The sequence below is a fragment of the Chrysochloris asiatica genome, unplaced genomic scaffold (assembly GCF_000296735.1).
Source record: "Chrysochloris asiatica unplaced genomic scaffold, ChrAsi1.0 scaffold00028, whole genome shotgun sequence".
Taxonomy (NCBI): Eukaryota; Metazoa; Chordata; class Mammalia; order Afrosoricida; family Chrysochloridae; genus Chrysochloris; species Chrysochloris asiatica.
The window spans coordinates 26342299-26354357 of NW_006408546.1; the positions used below are offsets into that span (position 1 = coordinate 26342299).

Genomic DNA, 12059 nt, shown 5'->3' on the forward strand with positions numbered 1-12059 from the left:
TCTCTCTCTGCCACTGTCTCCGCCACCATGTCTGCTGTATTGCTTTTCTGGTTAGGATTCCACACTCCACTCATGCTCTTTCCTCTTGGTGATCCTAGGGTCCTCTGTTCCGGGAATGAAAGATGAACTACTCTCCCTCATTTGTTACGCACCTTCTATACTTACAGTTGTGACAATTGTGATTATTCTTGATAATAAATAGTAACAATTGAATCATAAAATCCTATCCCCACCCTCCCCCACCCCCTTTTGCCAGATCTATCTGTAAAGGAGGAAAACTATTCAGTGAGGATTCTACATTACCCCCCTCATTCTGAAAATAAGCACACTCATGAACGCTTGTAAGCCAGCTACCTTGTGCCTTCATAGAACCCCATTTTGGATAGCCAGTGTCTAAATTGCCCATCCCTCTCAACGCAGTACACTAAGGAAACAAGTTGTTCCCTGATACGAAGAAACCATCCATTGTGGTTGGAATTTTGAGCAACTGCATCCATAAGTAAAGGTCCAGTTCATTAACTATTAGTGATTTATGCTTCTTTCCTGTATCAAACTTCTTATCTTCATCTACTCGAGTTCTGGTCAGCTAGCTATCCAAGCTAGATCAAATGGGTACTATCTGCAAGTTTGGGAGTTCTAGCATGCCTCCTCCAACTTTAGACCTACTTCACTTTCAACTCTAGCCCCCAGTGGCTAGGTCAGTGTCTATGGGCTCAGAAGTTCACATGTCTCCCTAAACTTCAGACCCATCAGACCTTTTCTCTGGGTCATCTCAAGGTCAACAGGTATCAGTGGAACATGGCCAAACTCAGCCCATGACGTCATTGCTGGCTTTCTCCTACTCTGACTCACAAATAGCCCAGGGCGGTCATCAGTGAGCATACTAGACTAAAGGGTTCCCTTTGAGTTTCAGTCTTAGAAGGGGGTTTATCCTGATGGACTGACATTTCTTGCCCTGAGGGCTCCAAGGCAAACAGCCTGCTTGATATTCTAGCAGCCAAACAGTCTGCTTTTTTTGTGTGTAGATCTTTCTTACAAAAAGTATCTTCAGTTCTTCTACTTGTTCCAAGTTGGTCTTTATGTCTTATCAAGTAGGAACTCCCACCTCAGAAGGTTCTGGGTGGGGCTCAGGATTCTACCTAAGGCCCCCTACTCCACAATGGCTTAACAAGAAGCAAGGCTCCTCTTATAGACATAACATTTTTTTTCAATGCAATCTTTTCTTTTATTGCAATTCTAATCATATAGATCAAAAAGTCATACTTCTACATAAAAGTTATCTTTTTCTGTGAAACCCATGTGACTTGGTGTCACAGCTAAGCTTCCTCTATGTACTAGCAGCAGTATTGTCAGCCCACGGCAGCAAATAAAATTCTGATTTCTGACACTCTGTGGGCCTCTATATAAAGCAACTACATAAAGCACACTGAGATCTATTCGGCTGAAGTTATAAATAAATAAAAAAGATCATTGTGTTTGTGGGTCTCATACCTTTCAAGTTATACATAAATGGTGACAGGTTAATAGATACTAGTAGATTCTTGCTTATCAATAAAAACTGTAAGACGGAGGACTGGAAGTAGACAGAGAAACGTTTAACATGGAAAAATAATTTCAGAATGGTGCTAGCATTCACTAAAAGGATCCTGCTGAGATAAGATCCACATTGATTTAAAAACTGAAAATTAAGCCACAATCCAAAGAACTCTGTCCATGAGTCCAAAGGCTGAGGGAAACAGAGTATTCATCTGACAATACTTTCTTCAAAGGAGAACTTAACGTATCACTGGAGGGTGAACAAGACACCATCACACTTCTGGCGAGGCACCCTGAGCTAGTCAGCCTTTGTGTCCTCAAGCTGCATCTGCACCTTGGTGGCCATCCCACCTCCATACCCTCCCTTGGACTGAATCTGGTTCTGAATGGAGCTAACTGAGTTCATTCCACTGAACAGATCTCCTGGTGATACGTGAGCTATGTGCACACAGTTTGTTGGCTCTCCACACTTCAGTCAACCCACCGTGGCCCTTTAGGATGAGGCTGTTCTGCAATACAGCAGTTGAAACACAAGCAGAATTCACTCACACTTATAGTCCCAGATATAAATAAGGACCAGTGAAGATTCCAAATCTCAATTCAGGAAGCACCACAAAACATGTTCCTCAGTATGATGAATGTCCTATGATGTCAGAATAATAATTTTATTGCTTCACCGTGTTATTGTTTCTGGAAGTCAAGTAGCTTATGCAATTGATTTAATAAAGAAGAAAAAACAACTTTCTTTCCTTCGTTCCTGGTTCTACAGCGACTCATTCCTGAACCACCAGGCAAACATATAAATTGCATGGTTGACTCAGGTCCTATAGCGGCTGTCATTTCTTGTCAGTGAAATCACCTATTCACTTATCCCTGGGCTGAGAACATTCCATATGATCAAACATAATTCTGCAGACTCACTTTCAGTGATGTTATTCACTGAGGGTATCTTCTCATTTGGGTTCTGGGTCTCATTTGGAAATCCACACACTCACAACTCAACCTGTTATGGCCTTTGTCTCAGCTGCCTGCTCCAGCCCCAGTGGCTCTCAGCATTGGCTCCTGGGCTCCTGGGGCCCCAGGCATGAAGCTGCGCTCTCCTGCACGCACACTGCTTTCTGACCCCCTCCCTCGCCATCCAAGCTCATGTACAATCAAGACATATACATTTTAACTTAATAAACTTTTAAAATTTAGTGCATCATACATTTAGAAGAGTGTGATCCATAGAGTGTAGACAAAGTATAGAGTGGTGGAGGTGGTTGTGTGCCACTGAGTAGTTCCAACTCAGTGTGACCTGACGCTGTAAATCTTTACAGGAGCAGATGGCCTTATCTTTCTCTCGAAGAGTAACTGATAGATTCAAACTACTAACCTTGCAGTTAGCAACCCAGCTCATAATTCACTATGCTACCAAGGCTAACGCTCAGATTATCACCAACCAGGTTCCACATTGTTCACAGATGAACAATAGAATACTATGATTACATTGCCTTTCCTATACAGCTTTTCACCTTCCCTAAAAATAGTGTAAATAATCTACCTGAAATACAATCCCTGTCAGTGTTAGAATAATATCCAATTGTCTACAAGGATGGCCAATTGGCATGTCTATGATTCAGATTTACTTACCAAGTACTAATGTGGCAGATGACATTGAAGATTCTCATCAATTTACATAGTCTGAAATGGATTAAAGATGCATTAAAACTTGCTAGTGACTAGAACATGAAAACTGGAAACAGAGAAGAAAGCTAGGTAGTTGGGAAATAAGGCCATGGTGACACAGAATTTTACAAGATCAATGGCTTATTCACAGCAAATATATGTATATATATTTTTTCCTTATTCCAACTTAATTTTTCCTCTGCTGTTTCGATTTCCGAGTACATATGGCATAGTGCTGCATTAGGCTGGCATATAAAAGCATCAGTTTCACTTCTCTACTTTGTTAACTGTTCTAGAGAAGACACAGGGATAGTGGTCTTTTAATATCTCTGGTAATTTAGACGTCTTCTCCTGAAGATGCTGACAACGTCTCACTGGTGTTAGAAACTCCATCTCTTTAAATATAGAATTTGTTTCTTCAAACTGAATCTTCTTTTTTGCACTTTGTAAGTATGGCATAATAGATACATTAAATTTAATCAAGCACCTCTCCCTGGTTTCTTTATCAGGCGTTTTAACATCATTAGCTGGATGTGTTGTTTTGTCTTCTTGCTCTTTATCACAATAATGAAGTATTGCACTTCCATGAATATTTTCCATTTCCAGTTTTCCTGGCTCTAGATGAACACCTAGGTCGTTAATGTTGACTTCGTGGACTTGTTGCTTAGTTGCACAAGCACTCTCAATGTTCTCTCCAAAATTAATTTTTTTCTCAACTCTTCCTGGTTAAAATATCTGCAATTGCATGTCTCATCTCTTTAAAAAGCTGTGCCCCTGCCAGGATGGCCTTTTCATAGATGGCAATAATATGTTCAATAGGACTTGTGACAGGTTCAAGACATGCAAGGCAAACCCAATACTTAAGTTTTGTGGCATCTGGAATATTTTTAATTAGGTCATACAGTGTGACCAGTATTTCTTCTTTGGGGCATCCTCATTAATCAGGTTCAGGCACTCAGAAAATATCTTGTCTACTTTTTTAGTAAATAATTTTTGTTCATCTTCTTCTGCCATGGTGGTCCAAAAGGATCTCACTGAGTTTCCATTGTGTCCTTCCGGCTCACGCTGGGTAACGACTGAGCTAGGAAGCCTTTTCAGCGCTCTCCATTTATCAGCTTTCCACTCAGTCAGATGAGCTTTTTTTCTCTGTTCCACAGTTTCTTTGGGATAAGCAGATTTATTGTTGAAATTTTCTTTGCTGGTTGGTGGTTTTTTACTCTTCTATCAATTTGGTATTAGAAGATGAGGCAAGTTTGGTTACATTTCCAGAGGCTATGCTTTTTGATAGTGCCTCATTTCTTTTTATGTCCTGAAAACTAGTTTTGACAGTAGATACATCAGTTTTTAATTGAATGAATTCTTTTCTATGGAGCCCTTTCTGAACTGTAACTTTGGTAGAGGCTCTGATGATGCTGTTTCTGCTTGTCTTGGCCACTATTGTGGTGGCTTCTAATAGGAGGTCGCACAAGTTTGTTCTGAGATGCAGTGCTTCCAATTTTAGTGATGGTTGTCACATTTGAGGCTCTGTTACCTTTCACCAACACACTGCTGGTGGTCAGAGGCTGAGGCTTGCTGGCATTAGAGACATTAGTTGAAAGTTTCTTGTTTGCTGTAGAACTCTCATCTTTCACTTGTAAAGGTTTTCTGAATGAATTAATCTTAGATGCAACAACTTGGCTACAGTAAGACCCACACAAGTTTCTTGGGAATATTAGTTTCTTGCTTCAACTTTTCTGTGGGCATTTGTTTCTTTTTATTTATTTATTTATTTTAAGTGAAATGCTTGGCTAAATGTCACATGTTGATTTGGAACATCACCTTTAGTTTATAACAACTGAAGAGATTGATTACCATCCTCAAAATCATTTGGATCAATTTCTAAAGTTGAATTGGTGAATTCAATTGAAGGAATACATTTTTTTTTCCCACTGTTACATTGTTTTGGCTCTGTGTAGGACTATCAGTGGTTTCTTTATTAACCATTTTTGTTTTAAGTCAGGATGTTTGTTCCATTTTGAATCTGGCCCTTGGATGTCATCATACTCTATTTTCTGGATAATATCTGATGTTCCTGTTTATATTGAAAAAGTGTTTTTCTTTTTAATAAGTGTTGCTTGAGTTGTTTTCTTCTTTGCTCTTTGAACACACACTAGGTCCTCTGACTAGGTGGTAGCTTCAGGTCCCGGGGCCAGACTGGGATGCTCATGGAATGATGGAATGGTAAGCCACGTCATGTGCATTGGACTGCCTAAAGATCACACAAGCAAGCAGTCTCCACAAATATTTTTTAACAACATAAAAAGTGACTATTCAAGTGGATATCACCACATAAAATATACAGGAAACAAACTGACCACACCTAAATTTAGAGACAATCTCCAGAATAGATTTGACACATAAACACTAATGATAAAGACCAGACAATCTGTGTAAGGACACCATGCATATCAGACAAAAAGAAAGAAAAAGGTCATTAAAAAGACAAGAAAGAAAGAAAAGACCAAAGTGGATGTCAGAAAATGCTCTGAAACTTACTTGTGAATGTAGAGCAGCTAAAGTGAATGAAAGAAATGATGAAGTAGAAGAGCTAAATAGAAGATTTCAAAAGGCGGCTCAAGAAGATAAAGTGAAGTATAACAATGAAATGTGAGAAGACCTAGATACTGAAAAACAAAAAGGAAGAACACATTCAGCATTTCTTCAACAAAAAGAACTGGAGGGGAAAAAAAAAAATCAAACTTCAAGTTGCAATACTATAGGAAAAATATTGAATGACACAGAAAGCTTCAAAAGAAGTTGGAAGGAATACACAGTCACTACACCAAAAAGAATTGGTCAATATTCAACCAGCAGCATATGATCAAGAATCAATGGCATTGAAGAAAGAAGTTCAAGCTGTATTGAAGGCACTGGCAAAATAAAAACAAGGCCCCAGGAATTGACAGTTTACCAACCAAGATCTTTCAACAAAAAAGCGTTGTGTTACAAGTGCTTACTTATCTATGCCGAGATATTTGGAAGACAGCTACCTAGGCCAACTGACTGGAAGAGATCCATACATATGCCCATTCTAAAGAAAGGTGATTTGATAGAATGTAGAAATTATCAGACAGCATCATTATCACACACAGAAATGCAAGCCAGATTCAGAAGAGGGCATGGAACCAGAGAGATCATTGGTGACATCAGATGGATCTTGGCTGAAAGTAGAAAATACCAGAAAGATGTTTACCTGTGTTTTATTGACTATGCCAAGGCATATTGTGTATCATAAAAAATGATGAATAACATTGGGAAATTTTAAAACACTTTTTTGTGCTAATGTTAAACCTGTACTTTAGGTAAGAGGCAGTCATTCTAAAAGAATATGGAGATAATGCATGATTCCAATTCAGGAAATGTATGTATCAAGGTTCTATTCTTTCACCAGATATATTTAGTATTTATGCTGAGCAAATAAACCAAGAAGCTGGGTGATAAGCAGAAGAACACAGAATCAGGATTGGAGGAAGGCTCGGTAAGAATATGTGATATGCAGATGCCACAGCTTTTCTTATTGAAAGTTAAGACTTGAAGCTATTACTGATGAAAATCAAAGACTATAGCCTTCTATAATGGATTATATCTCACGTAAAGAAAACAGAAGTCCTCACAACTGAAACAAAATCAATATCATGATTAATGGGAAAAGATCAAAATGGTCAAGAATTTCATTTTATTGGGATCTACAATAAACTTCCCATGGAAACAGCAATTTTCATGAAGTAAATTTGCTTCAAAAGATCTCTTTAAAGTATTAAGAAGCAAAAATGTCACTTTGAGGACTCAAGTTTGTTTGATCCAAGCCATGGCACTTCCCATCTCCCCATATGCATGTGAAAGCTGAACAGTGAATAAGGAAAACTGAAGATGAGTTGATGCATTTGAATTATTGTGTTGACAAAGAATACTAACCATGCCATGGACTATCAGAAGAACAAACAAATCGGTGATAGAAGAAGTACAACCAGAATGCTCCTTAGAGTCAAGGATGGGAAGACTTCATCTCATGTTCTTTGGCCATGTTATCAGAAGGTATCAGTTCCTAGAGAAGGGCATGATGCTTGGTAAAGTAGAGAATCCGTATAAAAGAGGAAGTCCTTCAACAAGATGGACTTATACAATGGCTGCAACAATAGCCTCCAACATGGTAGCAGTTGGAGAGTGACTCAGGACTAGGCATATTTCATTCTGTTCTACATGTGTTGTTGCTATTAAGTGTCATTGAGGGACCCAGTACAGAGTCTCCAAGGAGTGAATGGTGGGTTTGAACTGCCAACCTTGCAGCTAGCAGTCCAGTGCTTATCCTACAATTCCACAGTAGGACTCTGTTGTGCATATGTTGTTGTTGTTAAGTGCCATCAGGTCAATTCTAACTCAGAGACCCTGTACTCCAAAGACCTGTACAGACCCTGTACTCCACAGAGCAGCTTGTGAGTTTGAATTGCCAACCTTGTAGATCAAATTCACCTTGAAATTGAGTGTTATACTACAATGCCACATACAGAGTCACTATAAATTGAGATCGACTCAGCAGCACCCAACAACAAATTTATTCTCTAGTCATTTTTTTTAAAATAGCATCCTATTTTGTTTCATTGATGAAATATTATCTCTTTTCTCTCTAAGAATATTGTAGCCTCCTGATAGCTTCATTGTTGCTGCATTTCCTCAATCAGTTTCCTCCTGGAATTTACTTTTCTTTAGTCATTTGCATTTAGGAACAGACACTTTCCTGTAAAACCTGGTGGTCGGTCCACATGCATTGGTATTTAAGAGTGAAGCAGTGAAAAGCTGAATAGAAGTTCTCTGTGCACAGATTGCTGGACATTGCTGGAAGGTGATTGGGGGGCAGGAGGAGTCAAAGATTCGGCTGATGCACTGGAGATCTTTTCACTTAGAATGAACAGCATCTCTCAAGAAAAATCTTCTCATGGCTGCCTGGGAAGGATATGCCTGGTTGTTGGTGTTCTTGAAATTGAGGAGAGGAAAGGAATTAAGAAGTCTCTCCCATTTATTTCCATGTATTGTTTCAATCCTATTTTCCTCTATTGATGTCTTCAGTCTGGGCCCCCTCTAGCTGAGTCTTTCCAGAGACAAACCTGTCTTCTCAGATGTCAAGGAGAGTTCTCCACTGCTGAGCTGATTCTCCACACCAGTCTTTCCAGGTATTTGGAGACTCCAATTCTCAGGACCCTTTAAGGCTTTTGGCCAAGTTGGCTTGCTTCTCATGGAAACTATGCTCTCCAGGCACTCAGCATCAGCATTCTCACAGTGGCAGCTCCCCTTGGGTTCTCTGTTGTCCATCTCCCGATCATGTGTTTACATCTCACATCTGTTCTCCTATTTGCCTGTATATGTTAATAACTTTTTAATTCGCTTTTTGTATCACTTTAGTGGGGTTTAGGAGGGAACAGAAATCAATGTATGCCCTATGGGGCTGGAATGTGAAGTGTTTTGTGTAGCCATGAAGAAAATATATGTACCGAGTGACTTATTCATTATTTAATGAGCCAGGACAGCCTCTTGTGATATCAGGAGACCATGTCAAGAAATGGTCATTGTCTACCATGTCAAGCGTATGATAGATTGAATAATACTCCCTGCAAAAGATACCCATAGCCTAATTTCTGATCTCTGGAACCTGTAAATGTTTCTTTAAATGACAAAAAAAAAAAAAAAGGACTTTGTAATGTGATTAAGTTAAAGATGTTGAGATGAGGAAATTATCCTGGAGTATCTGGGTGGGTCCTAAATGTAATCGCATGTGTGCTCGTAAGAGGAAGATTGACTCAGACAGAAGAAGGAAAGGCACTGTAATCAGGGAGGCAGAAATTGGAGTGCTGCCGTCACAAAGCAAGGAAAATTAACAGCCACATGAAGCAGAAGTCTCGCCTAGTACCTCTGGAGGTGTTGTGACCCCCACTATCACCTTGATTTTACTCCCTAGGGCTCCAACTAAGGTGTCTTGGTGTGATGCTGTGGGTTAATGAGCTGGAGTGCAAAGCCATTTTGAACCACAATGTCAGTGGTTCAAGCTCACCAGCTGCCCCTCAGAAACCCTATACAGGGTCGCAAAGGGTCAGAACTGACTCAACAGCACTTTACAATGACAACAACAAGGCTTGATTGAGATTTCTGGCCTTCAGACCTATGAGAGAATCAATTTCTGTTGTTTTCTGCCACCAGGTGAATGGTCATGTGTTATAGAAGCCATAGAAAAAAAACAACAACAGAAGTTTCAAGAGTCGGTAACCTCTGTTTAAGTCTAAGAATAAAGCAATTAAGAGGAAGTAAGTATTCTACAGTAGAAAGGGACCGACACTGTGGATCGTAAGCTGCGAGCTTAAGTCCAGACACCATCACTTATTACTACAGGACCTTGGGTGAGACACCGTCTCCAAGTCTCCCTATCCTTACTTCTGAAAAGGGTGGTAATGCCTGACTCATGTTATTTACTTGGTTGTTTTGAGACTCAAATAAAGGGGAAGTAGGAAATAAAAAAGATAGTGCTTTGTAAATTATAAAGTACAATTAAAAATTTTGAATGATTATAGATAAACTCACTCAAAATATTAGACTACTTGGGAGGGAAATCGGCATTAAGTATCATTGTACATGTAGGCTACTTGGGCTTCTGATTTTCACAATGCAGCACAATGGAACCCACCGGAATTCACCTAGTGGAACTTGGAGGCTTGAGAATTCAGCTAATAGAAACCTGAGTTCTGGGGAAAAGGTTGATTTATTTTTTTCATCTAAAGCCAGGAATTTCAACCACCTGAGTCAGCCCAGCAGCTCCCTCCATGATAAATGTGCTTAGCTACAAAAGAATGGAAATAGTATGTCACATCTACCAGGCATGATAAAATGAGACTTAAAATATAATAATTTCCCTGGGGAAATTAATCCCATTCAAATGACACTGTCTGTGTTGAAAGCATTTGGGGAATGATACTTTGAGGTTATTTTTTTTTTCCTCCTCAAAGCCAATTTCAGCAGCCAAATAAATAAGCAATTCACTAATTCAAACTCAGCTTCATTTTGGCTCCAAAATGGTGATCCCCAGCATAATTTCCCACCTTATTCGAAGACTTGGCTCAGAAAGTGTTTAGGGTGTTTCCAAAAATGAAATGTACCCTCAAAGGACCAAAATTTGCCAATAGCAAGAATGTTCTTCTAAAATGAACATTACTAGGAAGGTCATTCTGAAAGAGGAGTTCCAAGAGTGAGCCAGACCATGGCAACATCACTCCAGTGAGTTTCTAGTTTGCCCAAGGGGACCACCTGTGAGGAAATGTGGCTCTTTTGCTTGAAGAGAGAAGCAGAGACTCTGATATAAAGGTCATGAGCACAGGAGACAGATTGACCTGGGTTAGAATTAGAGCCATCGGACACTCATCTGCAAGATGACCTTATCAGTGCCTCTGTTTCCCCCTCCATAAAAATAAACCATTTCAAGTCACACTATTGTCAATATGGGGCATTTCTGAAAGAAAAAAGGGGCTCTTTTAAAACTTTAGTACAGGACAACAGGCTTAGATTTAGACTGAGACTGTCATGGGCAAACCAAGATGACTTGTCAACCACCAACTCTACTACTTTAAGGAATTTTGTGAAGATTAACTAATATAATGAGTTCACTGAGTATGATTATATGATATTGTTGTTGGTAAGTGCCTTCGAGTTCATTCCAACTCATAGTGACTCTGTATAGAGTTTGAACCACCAACATTGTGGTTAGCAGTCCAATGCTTATCCCACAGCATCACACCAGGACTCTGGTTAAATGATGTTAGTGTTGCTAAGCACCACTGAGTCAGTTTTAATTCATAGCAATTAAATGATGGTGGTGGCTATGTGCTGTGGAGTTGATTCCGACTCATAGCAACCCTGTACAGGGTTTCGGAGGATGTAAATTTTTACGGGAGCAGAATGCCTCATCTTTCTCCCGCTGAGCAGCTGGTAGTTTCGAACTGCTGACCTTGCGGTTCGCAGCCCAATTCGTAACCACTACGCTACCAGCCCTGTATCAATTACACTAGGTTAAAAATATATATATAATATGCATGTTACTTGTCAGTGATATCTATTTGCTCCATTGGATCTTCTTTCAAATGCCTTTAATTTACATCAGTGCAGGAGACAATTTGCTTGGCTTCATATGATAAATGGGCAAAAGTCCTAACTGTTCAACAACAATGCCTAGTACATTGGGAAACATACAATATGGTGCCTGCACTCTCTCAGGCTCAGAGTTTAGTCCAAAGAGAGGAAAGCAGCTGTCTCCTGACTTCACAGAAGCAAGGCTGCCAGTTAGGGATCTGAGGAAGCCTCCAGCCTGACTGCAGAAGAAGAAACCATGGCAGAGTGCCAGAGCTGGACCTAGCCATGATGGCAAACTCCCATGGACACTTCTGCAACCACAGCAGAAGGCAATAGAAATGGAAAATTCCTGAGCTGAGGCCCTTAACTAGACAGATGACCAGAGCTATTCATGGGCACAGGAGAATTCCCACCAGAAACCCTCTAAAGTGCCTGGGGGCTACTAAGAGGGAAAGGAACACGTGCAAATGACAAGAAACAAGCTCTAGAGGTAATGATAGTTTTAACTCCATATAAACCAATAGGCTGATACATAATGGGCTAAGATAAGATCCAACCCCAGATTCACTTCCAGGAGAACCACCTTTGATGTCTTCTTCCTTTATGTATATAAATTTGGTGGTGGTAGGGTGCTGTGGAATTGGTTCTGACTGATAGCAACCCTGTACAGGGTTTCTGGGGCTGTAAATCTTTACGGGAGCAGATAGCTT

General features: G+C 39.9%; 1 pseudogene; it reads right to left on the minus strand.

The window, feature by feature from the left end:
* Positions 1–3329: 3329 nt before the first annotated feature.
* Positions 3330–5410, minus strand: LOC102822656 (annotated as a pseudogene).
* Between the last annotated feature and the right edge of the window lie 6649 nt (positions 5411–12059).